Below are 9,120 nucleotides of genomic sequence, written 5' to 3'. Positions count from 1 at the left end.
TCCCACCATTTTCAGCTACAAATGGTATATTATAATATAAAAATTTGAAAAATAAATCAATTATAAGTCAACACGCATGTAAATTAAATGTATAATTACTTTGAACTTCCGTAGAATCCTCAGGTGTAATCGGAACATTCGAAGATCCAATTGCTGTCTGTTGTTCAGTACTATTTGTTTCTGTCGAGTTTGGATCATTTTGAACAATGCTTTCCCTTAGAATTTTTCTTCTAAGCATTTTATCTGCAATACATATAAAATGTAATTAAACTTAATAACTAATTACAACAATAATAGCACATATAAAATAGTTGAAATATATAATAAGACCAAGATTTAAATTATGATATTACATATAATTAAGCAATGTAAAATCTTACTACATCACTATTCGTAAATATCTTCATCCGTATCCTGACGAACCCATTGAAATTGTGCACTAGTACTAGGGATATTATCGTTTAAGTTTTGTTCTGGAAATGGCAAAGTTTCTGATCTGTCGTCGATGTTATCTCTACTTCCACTGCCCATGTCAAACAAGTCTCTAGGGATGTTATGGAGTACAACGTACCAACCCTCATCAGTTGGATCTTTTGAGTAAAAAACTTGTTTGACTTGAGATAAGAATACATACGGCTCATCTATCAGTTGTTGTCCTGTGTGAATCAATCGGTCAAAGTTCACCATTGTAAAACCAAATTGATCTTGCTTGATTCCACGAAATGTATTAACATCGCCCAATCACCTTGAAATAAGACAACTTTCCATTTGCCGTAGTAATCCAACTCAATTATGTCAAGAAGATGTCCGAAATATTCCACATTTCCTCGACAGATTATTGTCCCTAGCATCGCATAACTTGTAATTGCAAAATTAACAACTATTCCACAATTTTGCTTCTCCTCAACCTCTCGCGATATTTTGTATGAAATCAATCCGTTGATGAGGAACGACTATATCTTTTAACCACTCGATTTGGACCTTGGGAGAGCCATTTAACTTCGTCGCTCACGTTCTTCCCACTCCAAACCTTTTGAATGGAAAGTAAACCGAGTAATTAAAATGTTATGAAAAACATTATTATTTGTAGCGGAAGCTCCAAGCGCATACCGCTTGGCTTAACCATTCATAAAAGATTCAGAACAACTTATCGATATCTCGATGTTGTGTTCTTCAGGAACGCGAACGAGATCTCAATATTTGTTTGTACTCACTGTGTTAAAAAAATGTTCACTTTGTTAGAAGATAAACAATTATTAGTTTGATAAATATTTATCAAATTTGTAGAACTTACTTCCGTAAAGGTTCCAATGATTTGTGGTGAAACAGAACATATCGATGTGCTTGTACCCACGATAAATGATCTACTTCTGCAATTTCAACTTTGCAGATTGGTTCTCCAAAACTTTGGAACAAATAAGTATCGGCTAAGTTATGGTCCATGAGTCCAAAGATTCCTATTTGGTCTGCTCAACCTTGTTTCAACATCTTCCAAATATCTTGAGCGAAGGTCATACATTCCTTCGCTAAGTAGCCTTCAAAGAATCGATCCTTCGGATATCGCTTGTTGCGGCAGTAAGACTTTAATTTGGATAGGAACCTAAACACAATATACAACATTATCAAAAGTTGTAACTAAAGGCATAGAGGTGAATGAAGGAAAATTTTAAAAATTTTAATTAACACCTTTCTATGGGATACATCCATCGATAGAAAATAGGTCCGCCAAGAATTGCTTCGTGCGGGAGATGGATTATCAAGTGAACCATAATGGTGAAGAATGAAGGTGGGAAGATTTTTTCCATGTTGCATAAAGTCAAAACGGCTCGATCCTGTACCTTCTGAAGTTCTTGAACATCCAAAACTTTGCCACAAATGGCTTTCATTATATTGGATAGTTCAATTATACAAGACGTCACCTTCTTAGACATACAACATCGTGAGCAACAACTGGCAAGAAATCTTGCATTAAGATGTGATAGTTATGTGATTTCAAATAATATAATCTTCGATCTTTAACACTAACACATCGAGATATATTTGATGCATACGATCTCGAACCTTTATATCCTTCAAACCATGCAAAGCAGTTCTTTCTCCGTCTTGGACATTGAGAAAATAGAAGGCGGCAACCGATATTTCCCATTCGAAGTGGATTGGGATGAAGATCGGTCAATTCCATTTGACTAAATCAAGTCGACTCTGAAAATTGTCTTTTGATTTTCCGTCGACATTCAAAATTGTACCCACAATGTTCTCGTAGACATTTTTCTCAATGTGCATAACATCAAGATTATGTCGTACAAGGTGATGCTCCCAATAAGGCAACTCAAAAAAATACTTTTTTTTTCCACAAGTCCGCCTCATTAGGATCGTCCTCTTCATCAGAGTCCTCATCAGCTTCATCATTTGATCTTCTATTTCTTTGCGTGTTTGGCGGTTGGTTCATCTTTCCATAAATGAAATTCATATCTTCCAACATGAACAAGATTTTAGAGCCACTGGTCTGCGAAGGAGCTTCTCTGAACTCTTCAGTACCGTCAAATGCAGAACTCTGAAATCTAAATCTATGATTTTTCGGTAACCACCGACGATGGCCCATGTAAGAGAACTTCTTCCCATTGTACAACCATTGCGAACATGTTTGTGCAGCACAATAAGGACATGCATAACGACCCTTGGTACTCCAACCGAATAAATTGGCATAAGCGGGAAAGTCATTAATGGTCCACATCAAAGCTGCACGTAAATTAAAGTTCTCTTTTCTCAGCACATCATATGTCTCGACACCAGCCCATAATTGTTTTAACTCTTCAATAAGTGGTTGTAAATAAATGTCGATATCATTCCCGAGCCCTTTCTCTCCAGGGATAATCATAGATAAGATAAGGGAAGATTGCTTCATGCAAATCCACGGAGGCAGATTGTAAGGAACAAGCACTACTGGCCAAGTACTGTAGGCAGTGCTCATGATCTTGAAAGGATTAAATCCATTAGATGCTAGCCCAAGCCTCACACTCCTAGGATCGCTTGCAAAGCTTGGAAATTTATTGTCAAATGATTTCCAAGCTAAAGAATCTGCTGGATGCCTTAGTAATCCATCATCGGTTCGTCCATCATGGTGCCACGTCATTGACTCCGCTTTCTTCGACGACATGAAAAGCCTTTGAAGCCTTGGTATCAACGGAAAATACCGCAAAATCTTAACCGGCTTCTTTCTTGACTGTGCATCATTTTCATCTTCGTTCCCATCTTCTGTGTTTCTATTTATCCAACGGGAGTGGCCGCATACATGACAGCACTGTTGGTTTCTTTGATCGCCCCAATACAACATGCAGTCATTCGGGCAACTATGGATTTTGGTGTACCCAATACCTAAATATTTTATCATTTTCTTCATATCTTTGCAGGATTGAGGAATTTTTGCAAACAGAATCATCTCTCTCAAAAACTCTAACAGCATTGTCAAAGAGTTCCCCGTCCACCCTCCCAAACATTTTAACTGAAAAAGACGAATACAAAAAGAGAATTTTGAGAATTTTGATCCCTCATACAGTTCTTCGTTCATGTCATTAAGTAACGCGTAGAACTTCGTCGCTTCTCCATTCGGCTCTTCATGATGTACACTTCTTCCGGGTTCGGTAAAAGTATTTCCACCGAGATTACAATCATCAGATGCCACAAAGTCGGCTGGGAACGACTGTAAACCATGATTGTGAATATTAAATGCATCCCGCAACATCCCTTCCATGTCATCCCCTCTAACAGACTGATGGTAAGCAGTACTATCATAAGATACATCCATCCTTGAAGAGGAAGTACTAGGCGGGCATTCTCCATGAAAAAGCCATTGTTTATAACCCCGAATAAACCCATCAACAATTAGATGCTCGTATACAACTTCACGATAATGCCAGTTTATGTTGACACACTTCTTACACGGGCAAAGAATCATGTTCTCTTGGCTTGCATATTGAAATGCAAAATTTAGAAAAGTCTGTACTCCATTTCAATAACCGTCGATTACCCTTGACAAATTCATCCAAGACCAGTCCATTTCTTATTTCTTGAAGTCTGATTTTCACCAGAAATTACAAGGGTAAGTTGTTCAGTGGTAAGTATAAATGAGTTATGTAGGTATATCATATGTTACATAATTTATGTATTAAGTAAATTATTAAGTTATGTAAGTTATGTATTAAGTAAGCTATGTAAGTTGTGTATTATGTATTTTAATAGTTATCAAAGTAATGTATGTTATGTAAGTTGTAAGTTATGTATTTTATGTAACTTATGTAAGTTATCAAAGTAATGTATGTTATGTAAGTTATAAGTTATTATGTATTATGTGTTAGGTAAGTTATGTGTTATGTATTATGTGTTAGGTAAGTTATGTATTATGTAGGTTATGTAAGTTGTGTAAGATATTTAAGTTATGTAAGTTTTGTATTATGTAAGTTATGTATGCTATGTATTATGTAAGTTGTTATGTTATTATGTAAGTTATGCAAGTTTAAATATAAGCTTGTAGATAACTTATGTAAGTTAATATGTAAGTAATGTATTATGTAAGTTTATATAAAAATTTTATATAAGTTATGTATTATGTATGTAAGTTATGTATGTATGTTATTATAATTTTGATTTAAGTTATGTATTATGTATGTAAGTTATGTATGTATGTAAGTTTTATATAAAAATTTTGGTTTGTTATGTATTTAAGTTATATATAAGTTTATATATAACTTATGTAAGTTATTATGTAAGTTATGTGTTGTGTAAGTTTATATAAAATTTATATATTTTATGTATGTAAATTATGATATGATTTCCAAGCTTTTCAAATATATATAAAATTTTAATAAATATATTAAAAGCGTATATAAATATATATATCAAAGATGTTTTAAAATATAACTTTGAATACATTTCATTTAAAAACAATTTTTGTTATTAAAGAAAATTACGATTTGAATTGCCATTACAAAATATATATATTTCAAAAAGTATATTTTTATTTTAATAGAAAATATAAATAAATAAACAAATTTATTTGTATGTAAAAGATTATTAATCATTAACATAAAACCAAGTTGCAAATATAAGATCGATAATTTTATAAATTTGAAGTAAAATTTATAATTGCAACACATAGTATCGAAATCGATGATTTTTAACGCTAAATCGATTAAACGATTCGCCCATAATTTATTCAATTACTCAAATATATAAAGTTGTTTAAGAGTTGTATTCAATTTTAATAGTTTAAAACAATTGCCTTTGCGAATAGCAATTCTTAAATTTAAACATCAAATAATGTAATAAGTCGCAAAGTCAAATGCAAATTTAGCTAAAATGGTAATTAAAACTAAAATATACAACTAAAATATACAACTAAAATATAACAAAAAAATTAAACAATTTGACTTTTTTATAAGAAAACTAAATAGAGAAACATAGGAATAAATACCTTAAATTTCCTCAATTTCAAGCAAATCTCGGAAAAAAAGAGAAATTCATTAGTACCGAAAAATGTAAGTAATTAAAGCCAAAAACTAAAAAAATAGAAGTTTATACTCACAAAGTTAGCTAAACTAAAAAACTAAAAAACCTAAATGCATAAATGATTTAAAGCCATATCATATACATTGTTTCTTTTAAACCAAAGACATATAAAACTATTACATTATTTAACTATAAATAACCTATCATCAAAACTGATCAACTTGCTACTGTAAAAAGGTACATGACAAGTTGAATTAGATGATATTAGAGGTTTAAAATGAACATATGAATATATGTTGAAACCTAACCTAACCAAATCATGCGGGAGAAATCACATTTTCTTCTAAATTAAACATAAAAAAAGTATGTTAACGCCAATTTGTTTCAAAGATTGGACCCATCAATAATATAGAATGAAAATGAATTCAAGAAATAATACATTTACCCTTAAATGGATGCTGAAATAACTCCATCGCTAAGGATATTAAAGAAATCATGATTAAAACAAAACGAAAACCATAATTTTAATAATGATTTCTCAAAATAAATCATGATTAACTATATTTAATATTGTGTTTTGTATTTAAACGCAGCACATATAAAAAGCAATTGTACGATTCAATCAATTGCAGTGAATAAATCGGAGGTTGTTCCAAGGTTATTGTTTCAACTCTCCAGTAACAAAGAAACTCACAAAATCCACAATTTCCTATTAACACTGCTATACACCAGTTATTTATCAACCACCAACCGAAACAAGCTCCAAGTGCAGATATAATAAATCTAAAACGGATTACAACATTCATACCACAAATCAATTTTGGTGTACCTCACTTTCTAATTTGTAAAAGAATTTGTCGATTGACACCAGAAATCCACAAATCGGGTCGGATAGGGGTTTAAGGAAGGAGATGAAGAAGAAGCAACAACGCATCAAGGCAACACGGAAAGAAACCTTAAATTTTTTTTCCGCTTTTATCTAATGATTCACCACATTTTTGATGTTGTTTAATCGAAACCCTAAAACCCCAAATAACTTAGACTGACCTAAAACCCAAAAAAATTAATCGAAAAAGAACAGAAACGGCTTACCTATTCAATCGACAAATCTCGCAGCTGTGCCCACCTTGTTTTAAGATCGACTCCGACCACCTTTCTTTCCTTTGGATTTTTCGTGAAAAGTTTTCTCCCTTTCGACACTTAGAGAATTTCTCTCTTTCTCGCAATTTCCTCTTGCTGAAACAGTTCCTCGACACGATAAGTTAATTTGTCCTCTGAAGAAACGACGCCGTTTAAGTAATTTTAAGTGAGTTTTGCGGCGTTTTGTGGTAAAACGCCGCTACTGATTCCCTAACACGAACGATGCCGTATATTGCAATATTTGCGGCGCTAGAGGAAAAAACGCCACTAAATTTTCAATTACACAAAGAAACGGTGCCGTTTTCACAAAATTGTAGACATAGTTGCGGCGTTTTCCCGAAAAACGCCACTAATAGAGTACATCATTCAACTGAAACGACGCCGTTCTGACAAAGTTTCAAGAATATTTGCGGCGCTTCCCTATAAAACGCCACAATAGGAACTGATTCCCTAACACGTAACGACGTCAGATATCGCAATATTTGTATGCGTTTTGACTAAAACGCTCAGAAGGATACCTTTTGCGGTGTTTTATATAGAAACACCGCTAAATTTCTCATTTTTTGTGTCTTACATTTAAATAATTAATTACCTATTTATTTAACAAATACATAATTACCTACTTATTTATTTGTTTATTTATTTATACCAAGATTATTTTGGTCCTATATATACAAATTAAATAATTAATAACCATATATATATATCCATATATATCAAAAATATATCAAATGGTCATTAATTTGGGTTAAATGTTTTAAATATATAACTATTATTAGTTATAATATTGTATCATTTAACAAGTCTCAAATTATAAATTAACCTTGTAATCTTCATATTAACCAATCAATTTATGTAGCTACGCACATGCATAAAGTGATCATCTACTGCTATTATACTCAAAACTTATCTTAATATTAAATTTATTCTGGATCTATATTTTACAAATATATAAGAACATATATATTTACCTCCAAAATTAATCAATCTAATATTAACCTCTTAAGAAACCCTAAACCCCGGCCAAACCCCTAAAACCTCTCTAACCCTTAAATCCCACTAAACCCTAATTAACCCTGTCCCTAACCCCTAAATTCACGTGTGTAACCCCTGAAGCATAACCTAGCCCCTAACTCCTAAACCATAAATACCAAACCTTAAATCCATATATACCGGTCCGTACTCCTTAAAATACCATGCATCGACCAAAATATTCCCTAAATATTCTTTAATAATAAAAAAATATAGTGAAAATCTATTAAACAACAAGTTATATATATATAGTTAAAAATGTTGTATAAAGTTGAAATAAGGTAGCAATATTATATTTAGGACAAATTTTCGTATAAAGCTTCAAATGTCCTCTTAACAAATGGATGAAATTTGTTATAATAAACTTGGTACAACAAATTTTGTCTCTTTATATAAAAAATAATTTTTTTATAAAATTTGGTATAGAAAATGCATTTTTTTTCCGATAATAAATTCGTAAAGGATGAGGACACGGGTTAAATGGCCTTTAAAGAAACGGCGCCGTTTAAATTAATTTTAAGTCATACTTGCGGCGTTTTTGAGTAAAAACGCCGCTATTGCATGCCCTTTTGCGGCGCTAGAGGAAAAAACGCCACTAAATTTTCAATTACACAAAGAAACGGTGCCGTTTTCACAAAATTGTAGACATAGTTGCGGCGTTTTCCCGAAAAACGTCACTAATAGAGTACATCATTCAACTGAAACAACGCCGTTCTGACAAAGTTTCAAGAATATTTGCGGCGCTTCCATATAAAACGCCACAATAGGAACTGATTCCCTAACACGTAACGACGTCGTATACTGCAATATTTGTATGCTTTTGACTAAAACGCCGTAAAGGATACCTTTTATGTGTTTTTATATAGAAACGCCGCTAAATTTCTCATTTTTTGTGTCTTACATTTAAATAATTAATTACCTATTTATTTAACAAATACATAATTACCTACTTAATTATTTGTTTATTTATTTATACCAAGATTATTTTGGTCCTATATATACAAATTAAATAATTAATAACTATATATATATATATATCCATATATATCCATATATATCAAAAAATCAAATGGTTAGGGTTAAATGTTTTAAATATACAAGTATTAATAATTAATTGTATCATTTAACAAGTCTCAAATTATAAATTAACCAATCAATCGACATGCATAAACCGATCATCATGATCTACCTATTATAATATTCAATATATTAAATTTATTCGGATCTATTTTACAAATATATAAGAACATATATATTTACCATAAAAATAATTATAAACTATTATTAATCTAAATTAAACCCTAACATGACCGTTGAAACCCTAAATCTCAAACCCTAAATTAACCTTAAATCCCAAACCTTAAATCTATACCACGTACTCCTTAAAATACCGTCCATAAAAAATTCCCTAAATCTTTAATATATATAATCATAAAATATAGT

The sequence above is a fragment of the Gossypium raimondii genome, chromosome 8 (genome assembly GCF_025698545.1).
Source record: "Gossypium raimondii isolate GPD5lz chromosome 8, ASM2569854v1, whole genome shotgun sequence".
Lineage (NCBI taxonomy): Eukaryota > Viridiplantae > Streptophyta > Magnoliopsida > Malvales > Malvaceae > Gossypium > Gossypium raimondii.
The sequence above is the reverse complement of the archived record's forward strand: the minus strand, read 5'-3'. Positions refer to the sequence as shown.